Raw genomic sequence first — 15,758 nt, 5'->3', positions numbered from 1 at the left:
GGACGACTTTGTAACTTTGAAACGGAAAGAGATATCACAACCAAATTTGACATGCAAAAAGAAACTATAATAGGTTTTTAAAACCAGATATCAGTTTTAAGTTCTAATAGTTACATTCAGTTAGGCTTGAATTCAATTTTTTCGTTTGATATGTATTGCCTTTAGACCTTTTGCATAGCAATAACACAATTATTATATAAAAAAAAAAAAAAAAAATGGTTGCCAGTCTTTTTCAGACGATACGGATGGACAATTAAAGGGAAACTAAACAAAAGTATGAGGAATAACCTATACTCATCGATGTATTATTATTATACATCAATGCCTATACTGCACTATTACCAATATAAGACGCCAAAGAATTAAACATTCTAACGCCGATTTGTATACATACAATACTATAACTAAATACAATTGAGAAATGAACGTGTACATGTTGTGAAGACTGAAACTGATATTTACTGCACAATTTATTTTTAATTTTTGTACAGTGCACGAAAATTGGGAATAAACAAGTAGCAGGGTTTAACATGACTTGCTATAAGTGTGACTGACTTGCTTTCATATTTGATAACTACAAGAAAACATGCCCGGGGCAACAATTTGTCTTGTAGGGTGCTATCTCATGGTGGAGTATTGTGAACGAGTGGTACAGTACATGTGATGATATTAATTGTTTAGTTAGGTAGGGTTATATATTGTAGTTATTACAGGCTTCTATTTCTAACTTATTTTTGCTACACCATCACACAGCTAAAAGTGATCAACGTGCTACATTAAAAATCATTACTGTTTATAATCGCGCGAAATGTATATTTTATAACGTTACAAAATTGCATTTTTGTGAGCTACTAATTCAATACAAACAATTCCATTTTGACTTCTGAACATCAACTTGTCGTCCGAAACAAAGCAGATACAATCATGTTTCTTAACATATGATACCAACAGCCAGATGTTGCAGATGGTTTTGCGTTTCCTTTTCCGCTTTCCACTAAAATATGTTATGCATGTGATACGTAGCTTGTCGCTTTTTGAATAATTTGATTCGGTTTTATCAAAATTATTCTAAAGTATTCAATTTTGTTTAGCGGAATTTTAATTAAGGCTAGTTAAGTTTTTATTATTTTCTCTGAGGACTATTAAATAGTCAACATTTGATCTCAGTTTGTTTTCGATATATTGATACTGTGATAATGTATAATGTGTGATCGATGACTGTATAATCGCTCTGAGTCGTCCTGTGAGTTATAATTATTGTAAATTTGTTTTTGAATTTGTATTTAAATTTGTATTTGAACTTGTTAAGGTTTAACATTGGATGACGTACTCGATATAAATCAGTGTTGGCATTTTTTTAATGTTCCAAATTAACTAAGTTCATATTTACAACAAAATAGTTTTAGGTTTACCATTAAAAAGAGATCTTTACTTTTGTCCATATTGCTTTGTTAAAACAAGACCATTGAATTTCTTCATAGAATTAGCTTACCTAACGTATTGATATCCATTATAAATTTTAATAAATCGTCACTCGAATTGAAATAAATTCAAAACTTGACTCGAATTAAATTTAAAAACTGCGATTAATAACTACGTTGGCTAAAATACGAACTCTCAGAAGGCGTTAGAGCCATTATCTACACAATTAATTAAACGGCCCAATTAGGCAAGCAGCTTCCGAATGCTGGATGGTCTGTAAGGGTGAGAGGGGGTTAGTATATAGGGGGGGGGGCGCGTGGCGACCTAGTAGTAATTGATAATTGATCGTTCTAACAGGTCAAACTGTCCTACAATAGCTGGGTCAGGTTTCCTCTTGCAATCTCGTATAATTAACTATTGTGTTTGTCAGATAAGTTCAGGATTAGATGTATACCTGAATACAGCCATCTTTTCGTCATACTACAGCAACAATTAATAATTGGTTTTCTTGAGGAGAAACATGTCTGCTGTAAACCATGAAAACCTGTTGGATCTAATTGTTATTGTTGTACACTTTTGTTTAGAGTATGACCTATAAAATCTTGTGTAAACACGGCTTTAAAATGCAGATTTTTGATATTCAATAACATCTGAAACAATTAAAAAACTTATGTAAAGCAGTAGTTTACCATGTAAAACAGTAGTTTATCATGTAAAGCAGTAGTTAACCATGTAAAGCAGTAGTTAACCATGTAAATCAGTAGTTTCCCATGTAAAGCAGTAGTTTCTCATGTAAAGCAGTAGTTTCCCATGTAAAGCAGTAGTTTCTTATGTAAAGCAGTAATTTCCCATGTAAAGTAACAGTTTCCAAAACATTAATATGGAATAAAAAAAAAACAGAGATTCTTTTAATGCAAGTATTTTTATTTTCGTGGGTTTCGCCATATAAATAATAAATATTAAAAGTATAAAACTATGAACTATAACCAAAACATATAAATTAAGAAACAACGCTATTATAGCATACAGCACAGGCCTAGCATTATAATTGTCCGAGGTGGAACCAGCAGGAGGGTTGGTTAATGCCAATGGCCCATTAGTGGTGAATGAACTTTAGATGCATTCTAGTTTGGGAACATCGATTAGGTCAAAATGATGAAACATAATGTAATTTTCTAATACATTTCTCCATTAAATTTTCTATATTTAAGCTATTTATAGCTAATGTAATACTCCTGACAATATTCTCTGTTCCAGTATATTTAGTGTTATAGATTTAATAAACGACATAGTATTTGTTTAACTTCTCCAGCCGGTACATAATGGCCTGTAAAAGTGTTGCATTACCAATAACTATTGTTTATTGTCATTTGTTGTTAATCCACATTTAAACCATATTCTCATGTAAAATAATATCCTTATCTATTGAATATACAAGTTGAAATCACTGGAAAAATTCTTCGCTCAGCTCTGTACTGTATATCGTTTAGGTGTAAAAACACTCACAATGTATTTCGAACTATTTCAATATCTTTAACATATGAGGGGATTTGTTTAATAGCCTGTTATGTAAGCATTCTTTCGTGTAAAAAGTCCTAAGCGCGATTCTCTATCTGTACGTGTGATTGTCAAACTACAGATAGATTGACCAATTGAGACAGTTTGAGTAGTATGTGATTCTACAGTTACTCGCAGGCGCTGGATGCAATACAGTAGCAGTATATATATTGCATACACAAGATTGCACGGCGCTACTACGCTCAATCGCACCAAATTGCATTTTCATGTTTCCCTAACTTCTTTGTGCACGAACGTTTGTCACTAGCATAATATTTTTATGCATATGTTTATATTACATCACTATTACACTCGTTGTTTGCAATTGCATACGACTCAAACTGCTTATAAAGCGTAATGTCCTGTCACATAGTATACGTTAAGGGGAATTTTCGTAACTGTAACAATTCTTTTTACTTTGCTCAAATAACAATGATTCCTTAAGAAGGAAAGGCTGTTTAATTCAGCCGAAAGAATTCCGAGGGTCATTAACTTTGTTGAGCATCAAAGGAAAGGAATGAAAGAAGTTGAAAGTGAAGTCCAACTGTATTTAAACACTTGTGAAACACTTGGCGAGAACTCTGCTATTTTACTTGTCATGTTGGGCTGTATGGAATAGTTTGTATTTATCTAGAACTGTATGTTATGTCTGGGTAAGAAGTAAATTACGCATTAGTACGAACATAAATGCATGTTTATAAGCTAACTATTTGAGTGCTGAAAAAACTTAATTAAATGTATTATGGTATATATGAATACATCAAATACGTCTGCCATTACTACTCCATATATCAACACACTTTTAACTTTTACAATGCATTAATAAAAATAAAATACTATGACGATAGAAAGAAAACTACTCTTTCGTCTAGTACCCGTTACATATCTAAAAGTGCCATCTAAAAGTCTAAAACACGCATTCTCTGTCTACTTTCAAGTGTTTGGTTTTTATGGAAGAAGCTTTCTCTTTCGCGTGTTAAAATTTATTTGTTTTACCCTGGTGAAAAAACAAAGAGAAACGTACATATACTGTACATAACACCACATTCCAAAAATGTTTATTTTCATCAATATTACAATAATATAGTTCTGTGTAAAAAACAGACCAGCTTACAAAGACTGATATATTTTTCAAATGAAAAACAAACTAGTTAACATAAATACTTGCCTTAATCTTAATATCAATCTGTAAGTCGCTTGATAAAATTCAGAAGTCTATAATGTATTCTCAATATTTTGCTAATCCATTTTGAATATGAAAATGTAAGGTACCCCACCACTAAATGCATCAGCACTGTTTATTCAAGTTGGTCGTTGTTTGAGCTGCTGGTTGTCGTCCTCGTTTAGGTGACGAGATCGATGCCATATCACGCCGGAAGTAACTTCACTCCACTTCCGGTCCGGTGACGCTCCTTCTCAACTTCACGCTGCTTCCGTATCCGCTCGTTACGCTGAGAGGGGGGGGGGGGGGTGAAGTTTACACCAATTACTTGCGACTCAGTAATAACTGTATACACCATGAACACTTGCAAGTGAATACAATTTTTGTAAGTTTAAATTTGCGTTTTGAGTATTGATAAGATAGTTAAATAAAATATGAAACTAAAGGAAATGTATTACTTACTACACGATTATAGGTGTATTATACATAGTATCAGCTACATTGACATGTTTAGCTTGCCTTTGTGCATAAAAGTTTATAAATCTAAATTTTAAAAACAATTCATATTAACTTGATAAATAAAAAAATGTTGTATCAAAGAAAATTTGGTTTATCCTCGCTTATTTAAATAAACATTACAAATTCAGAATGGGTATGACTAATTTACCAGGCTCAGGAAATTCAGAAGGTCAATGGGTAAAAAAACAACAAAATACACGGTAGCTTTTTGATAACTTGAAACAGAGATCAACACTGTACGTGATCATCGGGATTTTAATCACCCTAGTAAACGAAATTAATCAGTAAAGAAGCTATACAGGTTATACATCAAAATTTACAACCACATTTCAGTCATATTATGCTTAAATTACATACACCAGTACAGTAGGCCTACGTCTTAGAGAAGTGATTAAGTGACTCTAAACCTTATAACCTTTTAATGATATTGAATATCACAGAACTAACTTGTTCGGTCGAATCAGTTGACAAAATTATTTAATTCGTTTTAAATGTGAATACCCATAAGGTTAACACGGGAAACTCCAGAGCCACTGGGGCGGAGCCTGAAAGGAGTTTTGAGATAACAATATGCCTATATGTTAATCGGGAATGTGAGCTATCATCACCCCAAATTTCAGCCCAATCCGACCAGTATTTTTCACGTTTACTTGTCACAAATATCCATACATACATCCAAACTTTCTCATTTATAATAATAGTAGGATATAAATACCACTCTTTACCTATTGTTACATTGTTTCCTATGGCGGTTTTGACATGCCCTTTTCTACACTGTATACAATAGTTTAAAACCACAGTATTGTGCGTTTAAATCTTTGTCTACACGATAAACTGAAATTTTAGTTTATCATGTTATAACGTAGTCATTGGTAAAGCTACGAAATGCTTTTGACAGCAATGGGACAACACATCACATTAAAGCCAAAAAGTGACGCAAATATTAAACGGGCGTCGTGTGCTGCAGTTTCAAGGGACATTACGGTTAAAACTTTGCAACAACAAATGCTTGATCACGGATTTGTTTACCGTATCGGGCTGATATGTTTACGTGAATTTAAACTGTGGTCGTGTTTACACCTAAATCATCAACAATGTTTGAGCGAGTCAAAGTGAGCTTTTGATATATATCTGGCTTTTGGTTGCCACCTTAAATTGTATACAGAAGAATACCTGTTGTACATGAAATGTGATATAACTAGTGATACCGAAGTAAATAAAGGTTTTGAAATAATTTTATATGATATTTAACATAAAACGATTAGGTACTAAATATCCCTACCTAATTTGAAATTAAATGGTCTTATGTTTGTGTACGTGATTTATCATTTTACGATAAAAATCAATCCTTTTTATGACTAAATGTGATATTGCTAGTGATACAGAAGTGAATTGAGGTTTTGAAATAATTTTATAGGATATTTAACATAAAACCATTACTAAATATCCCTACCTAATTTGAAATTAAATGGTCTTATGTTTTTGTACATGATTTATCTTTTTACGATAAAAATCAATCCTTTTATGACTAAGGTGGATAAAATGATAATCACAGCACTGTTCAAGTATGACTAAACATAAGTATCATGTATGTTTGAATCAAACCATTCAAAAACTACTCAGACACTAGGACGATTTAAAACCAGTCGGGAAAATTAAATTAAAACACGTCTTTTACTGAACACCGTGAAATATGACAGTCAAGACAATAGGCGAGGTATTGCATTAATTCTAAACTTTTGACAGGTGGTGCCGTTACAACAATAGGCCCATCCTGACAAGCTTGATGATATGTGTTGATAAATTTCAGTGACGCAAAGAATTTCAGTCGTCGCTAATCCGTCAATTGAATATTTGACACTAGCAGTAATCCATAACTAAGGTAAACAGTTCGTTGCCCATATATAGAATTATGGGCTTCCACTCAACATTTTTTTTTTACCAAACGTAAAGTTGTTGATTCAAACAAAACCCATCGTGGCTATTTAAGCTCAAGATCCCAGGTGAGGTGGGTTCAATTGCGGAATATCAAAATGTTCCTGACTTTTGTCAGGAACGAACCCGTGACCTTTTGACTGTGAGGTGAGCATTACACTCTCGGTCCCGTAAGTGTCGGAATATCGAGAATTAACCACACTTTTGTTTCAAGAGTTACTAAATGGAATCGAAGTTTATCGGAGAAATATAAGGTCATTTTGGTTTTACTGTTCGTCATGACGTTTCATCTTTGCCAAATAAATCTTTTTATTTCTAGGTCAAGCACGTCTTGTTGCTGGAATGTCGTAAACATTTCCAATACTCAGACGTCAACAAATTGTTGCGCGTGTGGAATAACGTAAACTTTTGCTGACGAATCTTTGGCTCCTAAAAGACGTGCTATGTCCTAAAATAAAAACTACACAAGAATAACAGAAACCACATTTATAGCTGTATTTTTGAGTATGCTTAGTTCTATCTAACAGCAGAAGCCTGCCGTTTAAATACTGTAACAGTTTTGTACATGGATAGAACTACAGATTCAAGTAATATGTTCAAATGTAGTCAGTTCAGTTCAGTATCTAGGCAGCGAAGGCAGGCAGTTGTAGAATAGAAATGAACGAAGTTAAATTTAAATATAGCCACTGTCAGAATGCACAGATTTCGACTAATTATTTTTGTCGAATACAAAAAACATGGCCAAATTGGTTGTATAATTTATTGCAAACTATAGTATCTGCTATTTCCAAAGAACTATTGTAGGAAAAAAATGATAACATATGATTAGTGCTAAAATTTGGCTGCAACTGATCATTGCCGATGGTATAAGTCCCATGAAAATTCCTGTGTGGAGACCTCAGTAAACGCAAGAAACTACTACTGAGCTTAATGTGCACTGGAATTATTTTTACACACCAAGGGTCCATCGCTCTACAACACAGATGGAAATACCGAGAGATGGTGGTTAAATTTGAGGTGTTCAGGTGGCCGAGTCCTCAGGGTCCTCCTTGCTGGGTCTGAAATGTGACATTAACAACAACAATAAATTGGGAATTCTAGTTGTTGAAAGGAGGCTTTTATACAATACAAGTCACCATCCAGCTAGCAGCGCTATGATCAATAGTTTCTCCGATTATTTATTAACTGATTATTAGCCACCGTTTTACGTTCGCACACAATACTTCATTCAAGCATAGTTCAGCAAGGTGTGTTTCTAGTGGTTAGAAAATACTCTTTTCTTGAAAATAATCCGAACGACGGGATCGAAATAGTACCTAACTAACTGGAGTAAAATTCGTCTAATAAATTCAAAGTATTCAGTAAGGCAATGGTATGAATGTCAAATCACATCCAGTGAATAGAATTTAGCTAGTGTTTACAGAAATCACAGTCAGTTATACATGTATCATGTCACAAATATGAAGCCATAACAATGTGGATGTTGACATGACATGATTGCTCTACTCCTTTGTATAGTGCATCTGCTCTTCCATTCTTAAAAAGTTTTTGTTTGAGCCCCGATCAGTTTCCAACGATTAAAGAATAGTACATGTGGTGTATTTTATTGGAATTTTAAAAGTAATTTAACATCTGGAGCTACTAGCTGATAGAGGTAATTTTCCTTTTTAGGATGTAATGTACAGTGGAACCCCCTTTAATAGAATCAATATTATAAATGCACTACATGTTTAATTACTTTATGAGATTGGTCTATTCTCTGTGTTAAAACTTACTTACTGGTTTCTGATGTGTTGCTAGCCTATGCAAGCGTCTCGACCTTAGGTGCGAGGGGGCCGGGATCAATCCCCAGCATTCATAAAGATTTTAGGGTTTTGGACCCAGAGAGCACAGAATAGAACTGTTTTGTTTATATTCTGTGCCTTCTGGCTTGGGCAGCTTTCACCTATAAGCTTGGTTAATGTTTATTACAAAACGTCCCTGGTGTAGTCAATAACAGGTCATTTACCCAAGATTGAAGCGGAACATACAAAGCTTGGATGAGTCCTGCAGCGTTCGGCGTCAATTGTTGATCTGAATCGTGTTGTGGATTACAATAAGTTAAAACTCGCTGGCAAGTCCAGTGACCTTTTATCACTGCACAATGCAAATTTGTTGTATATTTTTATTCTGAGATGAAAACTATAATAGTTGATGGGAATAGTAATTTAAAATACAAAAGGATGCATAAATTGTCTAATCTATTATCACAAGCAATTCCGGTAATTTATAACCATGTTTTGTGTATGATGTTATACCAAAAGATGACATTATGCTTAACATAACGTGTTAATGGGATGTGTAATAAAATGTAGTATTTTTTGTGAGAAATATCTTGAGAAGATGTATAAGAAAATATATAAAGAGTAATATTTTTTATCTCAACCATTCACAAATGTGGATTTGATGAATTTTCCCATGTACAAATGTTAAAACCTATTACAGTTTTAAATAATTATCGTTCTTTCGGATATTAAATAAGTATATAGACGGTTTCAAAGGGTTTATTTTAATATTAATTGTAACACTGTCGTATAAGTTTATATGTCCAAAATAGAGCCAATCTATGGTTAGACAACTTTTAAATGGTGATAAATTTGTTAAATCTTTTAGTAACTACCTTAACTAAATCAGGAATGTATGTATTAAAAATATTGATGTACTTGCATTACAAATGAACCAGAGTCAGTTAAAAGTAAGAGCTCTCTTAATTGTTTTACAATTGTATTAAGAGAAAGAGTTAGAACTGGTATTAACCAGATATGGTAGAAAATCTAGATTTTTATTTAACCTCTTGTGGGGAAATAACTAAGCCCTTGTAACAAATCACAAAATTTAAGGACTACCAAATCATATTTACTAATAGTGGTTTTGAAAGCAAAGCCTAAAGAAAGAAGTTTTCATAAAACCCGAGCTCTCAGCAAGGTTGCATGGTGTATATCGTTGTTCGGTTTCAGAAGGAGGGGAGGGGGGGGGGGGTTGAATGGATGGGTGTCCGGGCTTAACACATCTTTTGTCATTAATATTATGTCAGAACTCAGAACCCACCTTGAATGAACTGCTTTAGCCCAACCCTTATAATTTGCTATAACATTGTCGATGCAGACTCAGGGGTTGTTCCAATAAATCTCCAACGATGGTTAATATTTGATGAAGCGTCTGGTTAGATTTCTATCTTAGATTGAATTTTCGATTACCCATCACCATTCATAGATTAATGTTAATGCAGATGTAATAATGTAGATTAATGCATCGTATGTATGGTGATCTAAATACGGAAAAGTACCCGGGCCACACACATATAAGCAAGCCAGTCATGACTATACAGGGTAATTGGTACTCAGTGTGACAAAAGTTTTTTGGTGTAAGTAAAAAGTAAATGCAGTGTAATGATGCATATAAAATGCTCCAAGTCTAAAAATTAGCTTCCCAAAGAATTATTTTATGTTTTTCAAAAATAACTATGTTTTTAAATTTAATACAGCTATTTATCAATTACCTGTGAATGGATTTGATAACAAATGAAATAAATGAAAGTGTAGTTGTTAGTGTTGATAAAAATGTAGAACAAATACAAAGGTTAGTCTTTCTTGAAAACATATAAGAGTATTAAATTTTAATTAGTTCCCCCCCACCAGTGCTGTATGACAACTGCTTCACTTAGTTTGTACTTCCCTATCCTGTCAAAGGTGTTTTCTTACAAGTTTCAAACGTAGATTACAAGGATTTTACAGATATTTTGACAGGGAATGTTCACAATCGCTTAACACAGCGTGGTCGACCCAGGACATCCATTTTTCATTACCTTTCTCCACACCTGTTGTTAGCTATCGTTCTAAAACGGATGATGAACGACTTTGTGTTTAATACCCTCCTCCCAATTGCTCTCACCACCCGTAATTTAAAAAATACACTTTTAAAAATTACGATAAATAATAATCAGTGTTACAGTCTAGTAGTTCAATCGTTAAATCGCATAATTTCTCTTTTACAAAACAAGGATTAATAAACAATATTCGGAACGAACCATGTAAAACGTGATCTTATCCAAAAATAACTATTTAGTTAGTAAATTTCAGTTAAAATACTTTTGGGAAACTTTCCCTTGTCTGCTAAATTCTTTGTGACAGAGAATTGAATTCCTTAGAATTTTTAAAACAATCTATCTTTTAATAATAACATATTAATGGTGTCAAGGCTGATTAATTTGATATAATAATCTATCTTAATCGTGTTGAAAATTGATTCTCTAATTTCATTAAAAATATACTCATTTTATGACTTTGGCTTGATTAATTTATATTTTATTTTATTTTGTTTCATTCCACTACAATGGCATTCTTTAATGTTTTGGAAGAGAAAAGTAACCCTAGTTGTTATTGTTACAATCAAACGTCGACCTTATGTTGGAGAGCATCATTAATTAATTGATAGCCCAAGTAGAATGTAGGTCTGAAATCGATCTCGCTAGAGAATCGCTACGATATGTCACCTCATGCGAACCACTCTGTATTTTATGATTAAAGTTTCATTGATTTGCTTGGAAATAATTGTATGTATAATGCGCCTAAACACACAGCAACTTTGGAGCGAGGTGAACTATTACAAATTTCACCCATTCATATAGTCAATGTGCAAGAACATCCTATGCACTACCTAGGCCAAAATATAGTAAAATTACATACAATAATACATTTTATCATCTGAAATTTGTTGCAGTAAATTTGTTCAAAACGACTATTTTAAAACGTCCATTATGCATCACACTCCCGATATACTGTAAGTATAATATTGTGGTCTGTGGAATACCCGTAGTGAATATTAACCATGACACAGTGATGAATTAACCTGCAGTTGTAACATAATTAGTTGAATGACAATTATAAACACGTCACTCTTAACTCTCAAATTTGATTTTCGGTTTGTACCTAACCATTGTCATTATAAAATTGCTATTTCAATCGCAGATTATATACTTGAATGAAATGAGGATAATAGATGATATATTGGGAATCTCAGTAATATTTTATCACCGATGATCGCAATGTTAACGGTTAGAAGATAGTGTTTGAGGGACTTTTAAATTTAAATGTTTTTTAAACTAATCAGGTGATTTATTAGCAAGTTGTTTGTATTGAACACCTATATTTAGCGTATCCTTGAACTTATCAAAAGTGGCTAATGCAAACTTTTCGTTTGATGATGCTAAATAGCTGTACGAAGGAAACAGCTAATGTTTTGAAATGGTCTTATTTGGATTTCACACAACGTCAGACTACAATTTATCAGTCAAGAGAACAATAACAAATACATGACCCAAGTTATTACCTCTCCTACGAAGTTATAGGAAACTTCTACATCGACGATTGCCACAGTCTCGAAATTTGATTTATGTTGGCAGTTTTCACTAATATTTCTCTAGACTCGGTTTCCTGAAGAAAATGTTCAGTGCATTAGCAATTGTTTTTTAAAAATAAACCTTACTTTTATTTGTAACATAAATGCGTTTTATGCTTAACTTAATAACATTGTATCCCGACACTGCGTAGTTCATGCCTTTGAATGGTGATTCCTGATAGTGAGGATACTGTGCATATTAATAACGATAAAAAGTGTACTTTATAATAAAGTACCTGGGGACCGAGCTTTGCTCGGGGAAAATCATTAGTTTACTCTGAAAGCAGTCTTAATATTGCAGATACATAAATCCATTCCCAAACTCCACAGTGCTCGCCTTTACTACTTCCATCGCCACTCCCAACGTCGTGGACCTGTTTCCCCCTTCCCATTGCATCTTAGAATTGCAGATACATGATTGTAATTTAGGCAGACGGTACCCATACTCTGCACTGCTAGCCTTACTACTTCCTTCACCACTTCTTACGTAGTGGACCTGTTTCCCACCCTTCCTATAGCATTTCAGGATTGCAGGCACCTTTATCTTATCGTCATAAACAGTTCCCACACTCCAGACTACTCGCCTTTAATTCTTCCTTCACCGCTTCATACGTCGCAAACCTGTTTCCCTCCCTTCCCATTCCATTTCAAGATTGCAGATGCCTTAATTTAATCGTCATAAACAGTTCCCACACTCCGGACAGCTCGGATTGACTATTTCCCTCACCACTTCCTACGTCGCGAACCTGTTTTCCTCTGTTCCCATTGCATTTTTGGATTTCAGATACCTTAATCTAATAGTCATAAACAGTTCCCACACTCCAGACTACTCGCCTTTACTACTTCCTTCACCACTTCCTATGTCACGGACCTGTTTCCCTCCCTTCCTATAGCATTTTAGGATTGCAGATACCATAATCTAATCGTCATAAACAGTTCCTACGCTCCGGACTACTCGCCGTGACTACTTCCTTCACCACTTCCTACGTCGCGAACCTGTTTCCCTCCCTTCCTATAGCATCTTAGGATTGCAGATACCTTAATCTAATCGTCATAAACAGTTCCTACACTCCGGACTACTCGTCTTGACTACTTCCTTCACCACTTCCTACGTCGCGGACCTGTTTCCCTCCCTTCCTATAGCATTTTTGGATTGCAGATACCTTAATCTAATCGTCATAAACAGTTCCCACACTCCGGACAGCTCGCCTTGACTACTTCCTTCTCCACTTCCTAAGTCGCGGACCTGTTTCCCTCCCTTCCCATAGTATTTCAGGATTGGAAATACCTTAATCTAATCGTCACAAACAGTTCCCAGACTCCGAACAGCTCGTCTTGACTACTTCCTTCACCACTTCCTACGTCGTGGACCTGTTTTCCTCCCTTCCCATAGCATTTTAGGATTGCAGATACCTTAACCTAATCGCCATAAACAGTTCCTACACTCCGGACTACTCGCATTGACTACTTCCTTCACCACTTCCTACGTCGCGGACCTGTTTTCCTCCCTTCTATAGCATTTTAGGATTGCAGATACCTTAATCTAATCGTCATAAACAGTTACTACACTCCGGACTACTCGCCTTGACTACTTCCTTCACCACTTCCTACGTCGCGGACCTGTTTCCCTCCCTTCCTATAGCATTTTATGATTGCAGATACCTTAATCTAATCAAAATAAATTAAGCACAAATCTGCTACCCAATAAATATAAAAAGAGGTGTATGAGTTAAAAGGGTACTTTCCTGTTAAAGGGAACATTCATTATTATCGATTATTTTTTCTCGATCTATCGATATTAACAAATTGAAACATATCAGCTGACAACTACGGTAAATAAATATTGTTCAGAATCAACTACCAATAATTACAAAAAAATATTGAAATGAAACTGTTCTAAACTAACCTAACAAAACTAATCAAACTTGCTGTAACGTTTAAAAACTCCGTTTAAAATTCTCCACTTGTGTTTTCTGTTACAAACGGAATTTTTAAATGATACAGCAAGTTTGGTTGGTTATGTTAGGTTAGCTTAGAACAGTTTCATATCTAGATCTAGAATATATTTTAGCCTAACGATCAGCTGTCATTTTGTAATGTATCGTAAAGGAAAACAAAATATCGATGTATCGAAATAAATCATAGATAATAATGAATGTTCCCTTTTACAGGAAAGTACCGTTAAAAGCTAATTAAAGATTATTCCATCCTCTCATTAATTTTAACTACCGTACTCGACATATTGACAGAAATTGGTTTTTCAGTTGTAGTATAATATGCTCAATGGTATAATCTGATTATTCATTTCTTTTGCTCTGTATACAGTGTGTAAATTAAGTATGGAAACAAATCTGTATTTTTAAAACCGAAATAGATAGAAATATTCTATTTGTGGCAATAATAGTTAACAAAGATTCCGCAATTTTTCACATGAAAAATATTTTTTTACCCCCCTAACAGGGTAGGTGGTAGGGGGTTACTTATTTTTTTCAAATAGCAACCCCTATTGAGTGACCCCTCATTTTGAAGAGTTTGTCAAAAGAAACACAATGACGCAAATCCGAGGTGAATATCTCACTCCTAGCCCAAATGGCGGATATTCCAAAATTTGATTTATTGTACGTGAAAAGCACCAATTTCACAAATAATGGAAAGAAATCTGTATTTTTAAAACCGAAATAGATAGAAATATTCTGTTTGTGGAATTGATTGTTGACATAGGTTCCGCAATTTTTTTAATCAACAATATTTTTTCAACCCCTTTAACAGGGTAGGGGGTGGGAGTGACTTATTTTTTTCAACAACAACCCCTATTGAGTGACCCCTCATTTTGAAGGGTTTGTTAAAAGAAAAAGAATGACGCAAACCCGAGGTAGATATTTCACCCCTAGCCTAAATGGTGGGTAATGAAAAATTTAATTTTTGTAAAAAAGCCCATTTTGGAATATCCGCCATGTTAGCTAGGAGTGAGATATTCACCTCGGATTTGCGTCATTGTGTTTCTTTTGACAAACCCTTCAAAATGAGGGGTCACTCAATAGGGGTTGCTATTTGAAAAAAATAAGTCACCCCCTACCACCTACCCTGTTAGGGGGGTAAAAAAATATTTTTCATGTGAAAAATTGCGGAATCTTTGTTAACTATTATTGCCACAAATAGAATATTTCTATCTATTTCGGTTTTAAAAATACGGATTTGTTTCCATACTTAATTTACACACTGTATATACACATTGTTATTTCCTTTTGGTCTGTGTAAACATATGCTACATATCCTCGGAAAGTGCTTCAAGAGCTTTCTGAGCATGCGCTAGCTGAGGTGCCCGTGGGTACAGAACGTCACGTTATGTCTTAAAATGTAAAATGACAATAATGGCGGAATGTTTTCTCATAAGGCCCATGTTAAATTTTCAAAAGTTTATACTCAAATTATGGCGAAAATAGATTTTTCCTGGCTATACCACTGGTCTAGAACTTATTTTTGACCCAGAACTTAGTTATTCCGTAAATATAAACGTTTTTGTTAGGGCCGATTCCCAGATCGAGTTGACAAGTATTCAAACTTTACTCGTATTATATATAGGATTTCATCACTAAAGAGAGTGTTCTTTTTACACGAGCCCCCCCCCCCAGTTTGATAAGTGAATTCAAGGCCGGAAATAAGTGAGAGTCGAACATTTGATTTGTTTATTAAGATAACTAAATAACAAAGCGCAGAATTGTCACAT

General features: G+C 34.2%; 1 protein-coding gene across 4 annotated transcripts in view; it reads left to right on the top strand.

Annotated features, from left to right (window-relative positions):
- LOC129000867 (probable G-protein coupled receptor 158) overlaps nt 1-15,758 on the top strand; it is a 53,452-nt gene that overhangs the window by 12,027 nt on the left and 25,667 nt on the right. The window lies entirely within an intron of this gene.

Source organism: Macrosteles quadrilineatus, unplaced genomic scaffold (assembly GCF_028750875.1).
Source record: "Macrosteles quadrilineatus isolate MER2022 unplaced genomic scaffold, UCM_ALF_1.0 Scaffold_8__2_contigs__length_117827958, whole genome shotgun sequence".
NCBI lineage: Eukaryota > Metazoa > Arthropoda > Insecta > Hemiptera > Cicadellidae > Macrosteles > Macrosteles quadrilineatus.
Note: the sequence above shows the minus strand (reverse complement) of the source record. Positions and strands in the feature narration are given on the sequence as shown.